Raw genomic sequence first — 15,362 nt, 5'->3', positions numbered from 1 at the left:
CTAGATTGTTTCTCTTCCCATCATTTAAGTAACCCATACCCCATAAGTAGTTAGGGTGTTTTCAGGGGAGGTGAAGGAGTCAGTATTGGTAATTGTCTTTGAGTATCCCGTTTGATGATTTCCTGAGTTTTTGATATGCCAAGTGCATATCACCAATGATCTGTACTTAAAAACTTCTATGTGTGTCAAGACACTGAGTATCCTGAATGTTGCTCAGAGCCATTTACACTTTTGTAAAAATATGCATCAGTGCTAAGATCACAGAGATTGTACAAAACCAAAATGAAGAACACATATTTCCAATGTTAAACTAGACTTTGTCACACAGAAAGCAACTCTACAGCATTCTGACATCAAAGGGCAACGAGGAATGTTAGACAGCAGCAACAATTACCCGAAGTCTCACCTCACAGAGCAACAAGAAAGGAGAAGTATCCAGACCAAACTGGTGTGTGTGAGCTTGGATTATTCACCTTCTTCCTTGACTTCTTAACTTGAACATATAATACACATTCCCAGCTCTTTTTGGCCTTCCTTAGAGTATAACATTTACCTTATTTTGTTATACATGTACACTGCAATAGCAACTCTCAAACCAAGAAGTTGAGAGACTTTTCAGTTAATGTTTTTTGTTGTTGTTGTTTTGTTTTTTAGAGCAAAGTATCAGAAAACTCTCTTTTACCAGGAACACCATATTCGTGGATAATTTTCTCTCCAGAGTCAGACACTGATTTGATCTATTTGACTGCCTGGAAGATTTTAAATACAGAGGAAATTTACTCCAGAGGCTGTGAACATGTGAACATCATCACAGAATGAATCCTGTAAGTTGAAATACTCATAATCTGACCTGATAAATTATTGTATATAGGAACAAAAATATTAAACCGTATAAGTTTGCATGTACTCACATAAGAAAGTAGACAATAGTGGCTATCGTTGCTATTAGTAGAAAATGGACAAAGATAACCACGTTCTAATTTTGCTTTCAACAATACCCAAATATCTAAGGATCACCTTCGATATCTGCTTGATTTCAGTCTTTGTAACAAAGAATATGTAATTTTAATGAGAAAAATCTGTTTATAATGATTTTAAGAGAATCATCATATTGAGCGTGGAACAAGCCTCTTGGAAACATGTAATAAAGACATTTCATGACCGTGTGAAATTCCCACATTGCATGGAAAAGTTTTTGAAGTAAAAGTAAACATTTTGAAGACTAAAACTATAACTACTAGTCATAAGATAGTTGATTTTGATAGGCATTTTCAGACTCTGAAACTCAAACCTGCTCACAGATGCCTTCTTAGATAATTTCAGTAATTTGTAATTCCTGAGTAACTGTAAAATCCATTTATATTTTGAAAGGAGAAGAAATAGCACAAATGTTACCATTTCACTCTATAAAACAGGAATACTGTATGCCAAACAGTTTTCTACATGAGTCATCAAGATCAACAAGCAGGTCTCCATGGAAACACAGACATTTAAAAAATCCTAAACCTTGTTTCTAATATATCTTTTACTTTATATTATTTTATTATTTATTTTTTAAATTGCAGTAAAAGATGTGCAATACAAAATTTACTATTTTAACCATTTTTTTTTAAATTTATTTTTTATTTTTTTATTTTTTTTATTTTTTATTTTTTATTTTATTTTTTATTATACTTTAAGTTCTAGGGTACATGTGCATAACGTTTATATCATGTATAACTCCCCAATGCAATCCCTCCCTCCTCCCCCCTCCCCCTGATAGGCCCCAGTGTGTGATGTTCCCCTTCCCGAGTCCAAGTGATCTCATTGTTCAGTTCCCACCTATGAGTGAGAACATGCGGTGTTTGGTTTTCTCTTCTTGTGATAGTTTGCTAAGAATGATGGTTTCCAGCTGCATCCATGTCCCTACAAAGGACGCAAACTCATCCTTTTTGATGGCTGCATAGTATTCCATGGTGTATATGTGCCACATTTTCTTAATCCAGTCTGTCACAGATGGACATTTGGGTTGATTCCAAGTCTTTGCTATTGTGAATAGTGCCGCAATAAACATACGTGTGCATGTGTCTTTGTAGTAGAGTAATTTATAATCCTTTGGGTATATACCCAGTAGTGGGATGGCTGGGTCATATGGTACATCTAGTTCTAGATCCTTGAGGAATCGCCATACTGTTTTCCATAATGGTTGAACTAGTTTACAATCCCACCAACAGTGTAAAAGTGTTCCTATTTCTCCACATCCTCTCCAACATCTATTGTTTCCTGACTTCTTAATGATTGCCATTCTAACTGGTGTGAGATGGTATCTCATTGTGGTTTTGATTTGCATTTCTCTGATGGCGAGTGATGACGAGCATTTTTTCATGTGTCTGTTGGCTGTATGGATGTCTTCTTTTGAGAAATGTCTGTTCATATCCTTTCCCCACTTTTTGATGGGGTTGTTTGTTTTTTTCTTGTATATTTGTTTGAGTTCTTTGTAGATTCTGGATATTAGCCCTTTGTCAGATGAGTAGGTTGCAAAAATTTTCTCCCATTCTGTAGGTTGCCTGTTCACTCTGATGGTAGTTTCTTTTGCTGTGCAAAAGCTCTTTAGTTTAATGAGATCCCATTTGTCAATTTTGGCTTTTGCTGCCGTTGCTTTTGGTGTTTTAGACATGAAGTCCTTGCCCATGCCTATGTCCTGAATGTTACTACCTAGATTTTCTTCTAGGGTTTTTATGGTATTAGGTCTAACATTTAAGTCTCTAATCCATCTTGAATTAATTTTCGTATAAGGGGTAAGGAAAGGATCCAGTTTCAGCTTTCTACTTGTGGCTAGCCAATTTTCCCAGCACCATTTATTAAATAGGGAATCCTTTCCCCATTTCTTGTTTTTGTCAGGTTTGTCAAAGATCAGATGGCTGTAGATGTGTGGTATTATTTCTGAGGACTCTGTTCTGTTCCACTGGTCTATATCTCTGTTGTGGTACCAGTACCATGCTGTTTTGGTTACTGTAGCCTTGTAGTATAGTTTGAAGTCAGGTAGCGTGACGCCTCCAGCTTTGTCCTTTTGACCTAGGATTGTCTTGGCAATGCGGGCTCTTTTTTGGTTCCATATGAACTTTAAAGCAGTTTTTTCCAATTCTGTGAAGAAACTCATTGGTAGCTTGATGGGGATGGCATTGAATCTATAAATAACCTTGGGCAGTATGGCCATTTTCACGATATTGATTCTTCCTATCCATGAGCATGGTATGTTCTTCCATTTGTTTGTGTCCTCTTTGATTTCACTGAGCAGTGGTTTGTAGTTCTCCTTGAAGAGGTCCTTTACATCCCTTGTAAGCTGGATTCCTAGGTATTTTATTCTCTTTGAAGCAATTGTGAATGGAAGTTCATTCCTGACTTGGCTCTCTGCTTGTCTGTTACTGGTGTATAAGAATGCTTGTGATTTTTGCACATTAATTTTGTATCCTGAGACTTTGCTGAAGTTGCTTATCAGCTTAAGGAGATTTTGGGCTGAGACGATGGGTTTTTCTAAATATACAATCATGTCATCTGCAAACAGGGACAATTTGACTTCTTCTTTTCCTAACTGGATACCCTTGATTTCTTTCTCTTGCCTGATGGCCCTAGCCAGAACTTCCAACACTATGTTGAATAGGAGTGGTGAGAGAGGGCATCCCTGTCTTGTGCCAGTTTTCAAAGGGAATTTTTCCAGTTTTTGCCCATTCAGTATGATATTAGCTGTGGGTTTGTCGTAAATAGCTCTTATTATTTTGAGGTACGTTCCATCAATACCGAATTTATTGAGCGTTTTTAGCATAAAGGGCTGTTGAATTTTGTCAAAAGCCTTTTCTGCATCTATTGAGATAATCATGTGGTTCTTGTCTTTGGTTCTGTTTATATGCTGGATTACGTTTATTGATTTGCGAATGTTGAACCAGCCTTGCATCCCAGGGATGAAGCCCACTTGATCATGGTGGATAAGCTTTTTGATGTGCTGCTGAATCCGGTTTGCCAGTATTTTATTGAGAATTTTTGCATCGATGTTCATCAGGGATATTGGTCTAAAATTCTCTTTTTTTGTTGTGTCTCTGCCAGGCTTTGGTATCAGGATGATGTTGGCCTCATAAAATGAGTTAGGGAGGATTCCCTCTTTTTCTATTGATTGGAATAGTTTCAGAAGGAATGGTACCAGCTCCTCCTTGTACCTCTGGTAGAATTCAGCTGTGAATCCATCTGGTCCTGGACTTTTTTTCGTGGGTAGGCTATTAATTGTTGCCTCAATTTCAGAGCCTGTTATTGGTCTATTCAGGGATTCAACTTCTTCCTGGTTCAGTCTTGGGAGAGTGTAAGTGTCCAGGAAATTATCCATTTCTTCTAGATTTTCTAGTCGATTTGCGTAGAGGCATTTATAGTATTCTCTGATGGTTGTTTGTATTTCTGTGGGGTCGGTGGTGATATCCCCTTTATCATTTTTTATTGCGTCTATTTGATTCCTCTCTCTTTTCTTCTTTATTAGTCTTGCTAGCGGTCTGTCAATTTTGTTGATCTTTTCAAAAAACCAACTCCTGGATTCATTGATTTTTTGGAGGGTTTTTTGTGACTCTATCTCCTTCAGTTCTGCTCTGATCTTAGTTATTTCTTGCCTTCTGCTAGCTTTTGAATGTGTTTGCTCTTGCCTCTCTAGTTCTTTTAATTGTGATGTTAAAGTGTCAATTTTAGATCTTTCCTGCTTTCTCTTGTGGGCATTTAGTGCTATAAATTTCCCTCTACACACTGCTTTAAATGTGTCCCAGAGATTCTGGTATGTTGTATCTTTGTTCTCATTGGTTTCAAAGAACATCTTTATTTCTGCTTTCATTTCGTTATGTACCCAGTAGTCATTCAGGAGCAGGTTATTCAGTTTCCATGTAGTTGAGCGGTTTTGATTGAGTTTCTTAGTCCTGAGTTCTAGTTTGATTGCACTGTGGTCTGAGAGACAGTTTGTTATAATTTCTGTTCTTGTACATTTGCTGAGGAGTGCTTTACTTCCAATTATGTGGTCAATTTTGGAATAAGTGCGATGTGGTGCTGAGAAGAATGTATATTCTGTTGATTTGGGGTGGAGAGTTCTATAGATGTCTATTAGGTCCGCTTGGTGCAGAGATGAGTTCAATTCCTGGATATCCTTGTTAACTTTCTGTCTCGTTGATCTGTCTAATGTTGACAGTGGAGTGTTGAAATCTCCCATTATTATTGTGTGGGAGTCTAAGTCTCTTTGTAGGTCTCTAAGGACTTGCTTTATGAATCTGGGTGCTCCTGTATTGGGTGCATATATATTTAGGAGAGTTAGCTCTTCCTGTTGAATTGATCCCTTTACCATATGTAATGGCCTTCTTTGTCTCTTTTGATCTTTGATGGTTTAAAGTCTGTTTTATCAGAGACTAGGATTGCAACCCCTGCTTTTTTTTGTTCTCCATTTGCTTGGTAGATCTTTCTCCATCCCTTTATTTTGAGCCTATGTATGTCTCTGCATGTGAGATGGGTCTCCTGAATACAGCAGACTGATGGGTCTTGACTCTTTATCCAGTTTGCCAGTCTGTGTCTTTTAATTGGAGCATTTAGTCCATTTACATTTAAGGTTAATATTGTTATGTGTGAACTTGATCCTGTCATTATGATATTAACTGGTTATTTTGCTCATTAGTTGATGCAGTTTCTTCCTAGCCTCGATGGTCTTTACATTTTGGCATGTTTTTGCAATGGCTGGTACCGGTTGTTCCTTTCCATGTTTAGGGCTTCCTTCAGGGTCTCTTGTAAGGCAGGCCTGGTGGTGACAAAATCTCTAAGCATTTGCTTATCTGTAAAGGATTTTATTTCTCCTTCACTGATGAAACTTAGTTTGGCTGGATATGAAATTCTGGGTTGAAAATTCTTTTCTTTAAGAACGTTGAATATTGGCCCCCACTCTCTTCTGGCTTGTAGAGTTTCTGCCGAGAGATCTGCTGTTAGTCTGATGGGCTTCCCTTTGTGGGTAACCCGACCTTTCTCTCTGGCTGCCCTTAAGATTTTTTCCTTCATTTCAACTTTGGTGAATCTGGCAATTATGTGTCTTGGAGTTGCTCTTCTGGAGGAGTATCTTTGTGGCGTTCTCTGTATTTCCTGAATTTGAATGTTGGCCTGCCCTACTAGGTGGGGAAGTTCTCCTGGATGATATCCTGAAGAGTGTTTTCCAACTTGGTTCCATTTTCCCCCTCACTTTCAGGCACCCCAATCAGACGTAGATTTGGTCTTTTTACATAATCCCATACTTCTTGCAGGCTTTGTTCATTTCTTTTTCTTCTTTTTCTTTTGGTTTCTCTTCTCGCTTCATTTCATTCATTTGATCCTCAATCGCTGATACTCTTTCTTCCAGTTGATCGAGTCGGTTACTGAAGCTTGTGCATTTGTCACGTATTTCTCGTGTCATGGTTTTCATCTCTGTCATTTCGTTTATGATCTTCTCTGCATTAATTAGTCTAGCTGTCAATTCTTCCACTTTTTTTCAAGATTTTTAGTTTCTTTGCGCTGGGTATGTAATTCCTCCTTTAGCTCTGAGAAGTTTGATGGACTGAAGCCTTCTTCTCTCATCTCGTCAAAGTCATTCTCTGACCAGCTTTGATCCGTTGCTGGCGATGGGCTGCACTCCTTTGCAGGGGGAGATGCGCTCTTATTTTTTGAATTTCCAGCTTTTCTGCCCTGCTTTTTCCCCATCTTTGTGGTTTTATCTGTCTCTGGTCTTTGATGATGGTGACGTACTGATGGGGTTTTGGTATAGGTGTCCTTCCTGTTTGATAGTTTTCCGTCTGACAGTCAGAAGGACTGTCTGTTGGTCTGTTGGAGATTGCTTGAGGTCCACTCCAGACCCTGTTTGCCTGGGTATCAGCAGCAGAGGTTGCCAAAGATAGAATATTGCTGAGCAGCGAGTGTACCTGTCTGATTCTTCCTTTGGAAGTTTCCTCTCAGGGATGACTCCACCCTGTGAGGTGTGGGGTGTCAGACTGCCCCTAGTGGGGGATGTCTCCCAGCTAGGCTACTCAGGGGTCAGGGACCCACCTGAGCAGGCAGTCTGTCCGTTCTCGGATCTCAACCTCCGCGTTGGGAGATCCACGGCTCTCCCCAAAGCTGTCAGACAGAGTCGTTCGCCTCTGCACCGCCCCCGCTGCTTTCCCTATTGGACCTCAGCTGTGGGCTGTCCCCAGAGGTGGAGTCTACAGAGACAGGCAGGTTTCCTTGAGCTGCTGTGAGCTCCACCCAGTTCGAGCTTCCCAGCGGCTTTGTTTACCTACTTAAGCCTCAGCAATGGCGGGCGCCCCTCCCCCAGCCTCGCTGCTGCCTTGCGGATAGATCGCCGCAGACGGCTGTGTTAGCAGTGAGGGAGGCTCCGTGGGCGTGGGACCCTCCCGGCCAGGTGTGGGATATATTCTCCTGGTGTGCCTGTTTCCTTAAAGCGCAGTATTGGGGTGGGAGTTACGCGATTTTCCAGGTGTTATGTGTCTCAGTTCCCCTGGCTAGGAAAACGGATTTCCTTCCCCCTTGCGCTTCCAGGTGAGGCGATGCCTCGCCCTGCTTCAGCTCACGCTGGTCAGGCTGCAGCAGCTGACCAGCACCGATTGTCCGGCACTCCCTAGAGAGATGACCCCAGTACCTCAGTTGAAAATGCAGAAATCACCGGTCTTCTGTGTTACTCGTGCTGGGAGTTGGAGACTGGAGCTGTTCCTATTCGGCCATCTTGCTCCGCCCTATTTAAACCATTTTTAAGTGCATAGTGGCATTAGTACATTTAACATATATATATATATATATTCTGTTTTGGAAACAGGATCTCACTCTGTTGCCCAGGCTGAAGTGCAGTGGTGCCATCATAGCTCACTACAGCCTTCAATTCCTGGGCTCAAAGGATCCTCCCACTTCAGCCTCCTGAATAGCAGGGATACATTTAAAATTTTGTGCAACTATCACCACCACCTATCTTCAGATTTTTTTTTTTATCTTACAAAACTGAAACTCTGTATCCATTAAAAAGTAACTCTCCATTCAACCCTCCCCATAGCCTCTGGAAACCACCTTTCTATGATTTGTCTATGAATTTGACTACTCTAGGTCCCTCATGTAAGTGGAATCATACAGTATTTATAATTTTATGATGACTTGTTCAGTCAGCATAATGTCTGCAAGGTCTAGGTCCCTCATGTAAGTGGAATCATACAGTATTTATAATTTTATGATGACTTGTTCAGTCAGCATAATGTCTGCAAGGTTCATCCATGTGGTAGCATATGCCAGAACTTCCTTCCTTTTTAAGGCTGGATACTATTTCATTGTATGTATATACCACACTTTGTCTATCCAGTAGTCCATTAGTGGGTACTTAGGTTACTTTCACGTATTGGCTGTTGTGAATAATGCTGCTATGAACATGAACGTACAAATATCCATTCACGCTATCAGTTCTTTTGGGTACATACTCAGAAGTGGAAAGGATCACACGGTAATTCCATGTTTAATTTTTGAGGAACCATCGTACTCTTTTCCACAGCATCTGCATCATTTCACATTCCCACCAGCTATGTACAAGGGTTCCAATTTCCTTAAGAACACTTGTTACTTTCTGTTTTTAAATATTAACTATCTTAATAGGTGTACATGGTATCCCACTGTGGTATTGATTTGCATTTCCCTAATAATTAGACATGTTGAACGTCTTTCCATGTGCTGTTGTCCAGCTGTATACCTTCTTTCGAGAAATGTTAATTCAAGATCTTTGACTACTTTTGACTACTTTTAGATCAGGTTGTTTGTTTTTTGCTATTGTTGAGTTTTCTTTATATATTCTAGATATTTACCCCTTATCAGACGGATGATTTGCAGATATTTTCTCCTGTTCATGGGTTGCCTTTCACTCTGTTGACAATATCCTTTCATGCACGAAAATTTTAAAATTTTGAAGTAATCCAATGTATCTATTTTTTATCTTGTTGCCATAATATTTTATTTAATAAAATGGCATTCAGTTGAATTGGTCAAGGTTATAGTTATAGTCAGTTATACTCAGGGAAATTTTCCATACAAACTAGATTAATTTAAGTACATCATGATTGTGTACTCTGTCACCTAGGCATACTGCTGAATTGGTGCAGTTTCATCTAAGTACAGGCAGGTTTTCTTATTTTGGTAATTTTTTTTTTCCATTTGATTTCTACCTGAATTTCCAAATAAAATTACTGTCTTATCTGAAGTCTTAAGTATCAACTTAGGTAAAGGAACTAATATTCGGAATTTTTTTTTTTTTTTTTTTCGAGACAGAATCTCACTCTGTCACCCAGCCTGGAGTATAGTGGTGCCATCTCGGCTCGCTGCAACCTTTTCCACCTACCAGGTTCAAGTGATTCTCCTGCCTCAGACTCCCGAGTAGCTGGGACTATAGTCATGTGCCACCACGCCTGGCTAGTTTTTGTACTTTTAGTAAAGATGGGGTTTCTCCATGTTGGTCAGACTGGTCTTGAATTCCTAAGCTCAAGCGATCTGCCTGCCTCACCCTCCCAAACTGCTGGGATTACAGGTGTGAGCCACTGTGCTCGGCCTGAAAGGTTTTTCTCATTGCCATTATTCATACTTCTTGGACTTACTACATACAAATATCTAGAAATTTTCCTCAGAGGCTGGACAGTATTCAAATTCATTTGTTCTATAGCTACTTCAGTTTCTATTCCTGTGCTATTTACATATAAGAGAGGAATGGAAATATTCTGAAACTCTACTCCGCTGTAAAAATTCCAGTCAAATTTGAAGATCCCATGATAGTTTGAGTTTATCGCATAGTGCTTTGGTTATAAGTAAAGAGAACAGAACCACATACCTGATCCAATGAATAAAGTTGGATAGCTTCCTCATCACACATACACACACATACACACACACACACACACACACACACACACAGTGAGGAAACTAGAAATAACCCAGTACTTCCAACCAATAGGTTATCTACAGATCTTAAACCAAAGTGGTGGATTTCAAGAATGCATTAAAACAAGCAAAACAAGTTGTCCCACTTTCTACTTGGGTGGGTCACCTATAGGGCCTTTGACATTTACAATCATCTAATGTTTGACATTATCTAAATCAGTTAAGATTGTGAGTATGCTCCAAATATGCTAACATTTTACATGTAGGAGATTTTGAAATACGTGTTTTCAGAAAGTCCAAGTGAGAAAAAAAAATCGCTTGTTTACAAGTTGCCTGATATCTAGCCAGTAAGATTTTAGGATTTCTAGGTAGACACTCCATTCCAAAAATATGGAGATATTTAATTATCTTTCGTAATCTAAATATGTTCCTTGTTAGATGTCCAGTCTTTTAGGTCTGAAAGGATTTTGGTCTTCTAATATCCTGTTAAAAAAATGAAAGCTCAAAAAGTTATCATTATCAGCTGAAATAAGCCAGGAGCCAACTGCGAGCTCTTGTGGAAATAATGCATTTGATAGTAGACTTGGAGGTCAAGATGTTCCAAAGTAGAAGAGAGAGACGTTAAGACAGTGTGGATCTGCACCTGTCTCAACTGAAAATTCAGATGAATTGGAAAGTTAAAGTTAAAAACAAAACAAAACAACGCTTTAGAATACAAGTGTTAAAAAAATGCTTTAGGATAGTTATAAAAACCTCCTCTCTCTGTCTCTCTCTCTCTCTCTCTCTCCTCTCTCTCTCTCTCTCTGTGTATGCTTAGGTATCTGAATTCAGATAACTTTCTAACACAAAACAAAAAGTTATTACTACCAAAAATCACTCAAAAAACTACAAGTAAAGTTAAAAAGACAGACTGGGAAAACAATCACCTCAGACATAAGAGTTGATGTTTTTTATATTGATTTAAGCAAGCCTAAGACATGATGTCTTAGAAATAACAAATTTACAGAAGACTAGTATCTTAGTCTTCTAAGATACGTGTATCTTAGTCCTTAACAGAGAGACATAATCATAATCATAGGGAAAAATGTACAGTTTCCAAATAATAATCTTGTGTTGGCAACGAGCAATTAAAAAACAAACATACAATACCAAAGGTTTATTTGATGGCTCATGCCGTTTTCCCAATCAGTATAATCAGTATAATCACTTGACTAGAGGTGTCCTAAGGAGGGCCTTCTCTTCCTGAGCCACTTCTCAAAAGCCATTAGGATTTAGCTAGTAAACAAAGCGTGATTAATGTGGCATGGCTACCGTCACTTTTGTGGCAGTATAAACACATAGCTTTTGCGAAGACCCTACTTTAAAGAGAACATGTATCTATATGCCTGTATTGTTCTGTGTAAATTGCGAAATGATTCTCAGGGATTGACTTATTTTCTGGTGAAGATAAATGCTTTTGTGTTTCCCTTCTTTTGTAGCTTTCCCCCTAACAGCCTGTTTGGCTCTGAACAAATGAGTGGCGTTAACAAAATATATGTGTGCATACTTTCTAAACCTGTACATTAACCTCACGTCAGCTTCTTTCCTGCTTAGTTCACAAGGGTTGTTGTGTTAGAGACTGACCAACATGCCAGTTTTCTCTATATTCTCTAAATTGCATATTGTCTGTTCACTAGACCTCTTACTCTGGTTAAGTCTAGGTTAATTAACTGTGTTCCTTTTTCTAAGGCAATAAATCTCAATCATCTTGTTTTTCTGTTGTCTTAGCTGTAAGTTTGATCTTATAGTTAAAAATTTCTATAAGATCTTATAAAGATCTTACAAAAATCTTATAATGTCTTATAGATCTTATAGTTCCTTTAAAAGGAACTGTAATTTGGAATGCTTTTCTCATAAATAAACACAAATTAGAATTTACTTCAGATGATGACAAGATCTCAGATTGAGGTCTGTAGATAGCATCTTGAGTGTCCAAAATAGCTTTCTATGAATTCTGCATCATCTAGATGCCAGTCTTATAATGGATCACTCAGTCACATCAACGCCCGAGTCTATGCTGGGTGCTGACAGTGTTTGTGCAAAGTGGATGCCAAGTGACTGCACAATAAAGGTTTCTGAGTAGTTGAAATGGCTAAGTCTTGAGTCAGTCAGTGCATCTGGACCACATTCATGTGGCAAATGCTGCTTTATGGAGATGTTTCTAACACTGGCCTGCAATAATAATTCAGCCGAGGTAAGTGAGCTCTAAAAATGCAATAAAGAAATTTGATGCTTTCAGTTTTAGCAATCAATAAATTAAAAATTATTTAATGTTGACTTCAAGAAAGCCACAATGCTAACTGAAACGTTAAGCAAACAAATAGTCTTTTTTGTTTTTCATGTCTTACATTGGCACTTGAAGACTGCTCGTTGGGTAAATTGTGATTATTCTGAGCTAACTGTCTTAACAATTCTGCTTTATATAGTATATAAATTTAAGATGCACTTCTTACATTAGTGGGATTCGTGTAAATATACATAAACAGATCAAACATAAAACCAGATCTAAGGCTATGTCTTTCTGTCATCAAACTCAGTATCACTGATCACATTGAATTATTAATTTGAATATTTAATTTTTTTGCTTGATTATTCTTGGAATTTTACTTGGTTTAATGGATGCAGTTATATTACAAATTTAAAATATTCTTAGTTTTATTTGTACTTAATATTATACTTAAGGGATTTTAGTCTAAACATTTTTTCTTTAAATTGGATCTAAATATTATTGATAAATGAAAGTTTTGCAAAAAATCCTCATGAAAACAACAACAAAAGTTTCCTCTCCTTTATTCAAAGGATCATGAAGAAGAAATTCCAACTAAAAAAAAAATCCTTGAGAAATATTCCACCCATTCAAGCTGTAGTAACACTACTGTTAGCCAGATAAAACATACACTTTTGAAAATAAACATTTTATTTGGTGATTTCCCAATACCATAAGAGTAGGTGATAGAAGCCAATGATTCATTTTTACTGCTTATTTTCAAATGAAAGCTGTAATCTTCATATCTTATTTTAGAGAAGTACTGAAATCTTGCATTATGAAATACATTCATATAACTGCTACACCATATTCTTAGAAATGTTCTTACTATAAGCAGAAATTCTTACTTTTCTTGTCTGCCTTTGGCTATGTTTTCAAAATGTGTGCCTTTTGAGGATGTTGCAATAAGAATACTAATATTATTGCTGCTAATAATGCTAATGAAGTAGAGCTGATAAAGCTTTGGGATTTTGTAGGTTTGAAAACCTTATAAAATGCTTTCTCCTATGTTAATTCTCACAATGGTATTTTGAAGAAGGTCTATGACTCAATTTACGGGTAAAGAAATTGAGGCAGAGAGGCTTACCCAAGGTCATAGAGTTAGTAATTTAGCAAAGGAGACTTTATCTTGGCAACTTCTAACAATTAATTATTGCCTCTTCTTTTGCCCCAAGCCTTTCTAACAGCCCTCCTTCTGTCCTTCCTATGCCCAGTTTCTCTCCCCTTCCAGACGATCCTTCATGAAGCTACAAGAATCCCTTCCTTCCTTCCTTCTTTCCTCCTTTCCTTCCTTCCTTCCTTATGTGCATATGTGCATGTGTGCGTGTGTGTATGTGCACGTGTGTGTGCATGTGTGTGTCAGACTCTCACTCTATTGCCCAGGCTGGAATGCAGTGGTGCAATCTTGGCTCACTGAAGCCTCGACCTCCTGGGCTCAGGTGATTTTCTCACCTCAACTTCCTGAGTAGCTAGGGCGACAGACACACACCACCATGTCCAGCTAATCTGTTGTATTTGTTGTAGAGACAGCGTCTTGCCATATTGCTCAGGCTGGTGTTGAACTCCTGGACTGAAGTGATTTACCCACCTCCGCCTCCCAAAGTGTTGGAATTACAGGGGTGAGCCACCACACCCAGCTACATTGTTTCTTATAGAAATAACCCTGAGTCTGTCTCCCCTTCTCATTAAAGAGCCTCTGCTAGCATTAATTGGCTGAAGGGCAGAATACCACGAGCCTGACATCTCTCTTCTTCCTCACCCTGTAGCCATCTTTCATTACAATCGCTGCAAGTTGCATAGGATGGACAAATAACCCAAGAATATTCCATTGGGTGGGCAATAGGCGATTATAGCATTGAAGAATAAAGGTATTGTCAAAATTAATTGAAATCAATTTCATGTATTGTTGTACTATCTCAAGCAGTTCTTTTTGCTCTCACATAAATTCCTATTTGCTTATTTAAGGTCTTCTTGTGAAGATGCTTGCTGTGATTATGAGCTAATAATGCTTCGGATATTTCAGTCAGGATACGCTTAGGCCAAGTATAGAACACACTGCCATCGCTATGGAAATTACCAGGTACTTTTATTTTTCTATGTCTGGGATGTCCTCTTTGCCACAAATTGCCTGACAAACCTATTCTTAAATTTTAGCTCAACTGTGTTATGATGTCTTGCTAACTTCCTGAGGCAAGGTTAGGGTATTTATCTCATCCTCTTGTCTAGCATTCTGTCCACTCCTCCAGAAGATCAACCATCCTCTTTGGGATGTCTTTAGAAAGCTAATACACATAAGGAAGAGAAACAAAATCACCTATAATTCTATTACTTATTAAAAAATTAGTATAATTTTGGCTTTACTCATCGCAAATTTTTCTAGGATCTAGTTGTTTTTCTCTTTTTGTTTGATAATTCAGTAATCCTACTATACGTATAAGTGTCTTTTGCTTCCTTTCATTATTTCATGTCTTTGAAACCATCAGTTTTAATGTCTGCATACTGTTCAATTATGTATCATCGATTGTTTACCACTTCCCAAATCTTTCAAAATATGTTAATTTTTTGTTCTTCTTTAATCAAATATATCTGCAGCTCCAATTCTGTCACTGAGCTTGGCATGCTAAATATTCAGTAAATGAGTGGTTAAAAAATCTTCTGGCTGTCTGGCAACTGATGCGATTTCCCTATTATCTTACTATTTTGATGATAATCTCGAATACTAATTTGGGGTTTGGGACTAATTTCCCCAATATTAGTTGAAAATTTATGATGAAGTGGGAAATGAAGTGAGAAAGGTAGAAAAACTCTGTGGATATTTTAGTGTGGAAAGATGCGATATTACACTTCCTGTAGTTATCATGACCATTCTAGGGAGACGATTGTGTTTGTAAGTGTTGCTCTTTCCTGAAATATTTCCTTTGACTCTGTCAATAGCAAACATTATTTATCAATGCCACTGATGGAATAGAAAGAAGAAGATGCCAACATCTTTTAAAAAATATCTAATGGTTTATGCATGGATAGATATCAAGCATGTGGCATGCAAATGTTTTTAAAAATATTAAATTAATAGTAAACTGATAAGGTTTACTCCTTCAGAAAGGGGAGAACTTTCTTGTGGCTCAAGGAAATGTCACAGAATGAATAA

General features: G+C 38.1%; 1 long non-coding RNA gene across 1 annotated transcript in view; it reads left to right on the top strand.

Moving 5' to 3' along the window:
• Positions 1–660: 660 nt before the first annotated feature.
• The window catches only part of LOC117096661, a 30,572-nt gene continuing 15,870 nt past the window's right edge, over positions 661–15,362 (top strand). The window contains exons 1-3 of the long non-coding RNA XR_004442573.1: positions 661–824; positions 13,981–14,082; positions 14,180–14,294. This is a non-coding gene — a long non-coding RNA (uncharacterized LOC117096661). The remainder of the gene's footprint in view (positions 825–13,980; positions 14,083–14,179; positions 14,295–15,362) is intronic.

Source organism: Trachypithecus francoisi, unplaced genomic scaffold (genome assembly GCF_009764315.1).
Source record: "Trachypithecus francoisi isolate TF-2019V2 unplaced genomic scaffold, Tfra_2.0 Lachesis_group14, whole genome shotgun sequence".
Taxonomy (NCBI): domain Eukaryota; kingdom Metazoa; phylum Chordata; class Mammalia; order Primates; family Cercopithecidae; genus Trachypithecus; species Trachypithecus francoisi.
This window is presented reverse-complemented; position numbering and strand designations above follow the sequence as displayed.